General features: G+C 45.9%; 1 pseudogene; it reads right to left on the bottom strand.

Annotated features, from left to right (window-relative positions):
- LOC106314754 overlaps nucleotides 1-316 on the bottom strand; it is an 18,012-nt pseudogene that overhangs the window by 12,919 nt on the left and 4,777 nt on the right.

Below are 316 nucleotides of genomic sequence, written 5' to 3' on the forward strand. Positions count from 1 at the left end.
GGTTGTGTCGATTTGAGAGCGACGAACAAGCCGGGAGCGACGTCCCACAGCGACTACCTGAGGTCGCTCCCAGCACCCAGAGCGACCTCCGGGAGCGACGTGCCGAGGACGCTGCGCGTCGTCTATTTGGTCGAACTTATGATTTATCAAGGGCTTTTTGGTCATTTTGTTATGCACGTTTTACACTTTCTAAACCTATGTTGAAGTACCTTTTGTAAGCCATTGGAGGCTGATTATCTTTTGATCTTAAGAAAACCACCAAAAACCAGTTGGAAAGTTCATCTCTTTGATTCAATTGATCATTTTTGTTATTGCA

This window comes from Brassica oleracea, chromosome C9 (genome assembly GCF_000695525.1).
Source record: "Brassica oleracea var. oleracea cultivar TO1000 chromosome C9, BOL, whole genome shotgun sequence".
NCBI classification, from domain to species: domain Eukaryota; kingdom Viridiplantae; phylum Streptophyta; class Magnoliopsida; order Brassicales; family Brassicaceae; genus Brassica; species Brassica oleracea.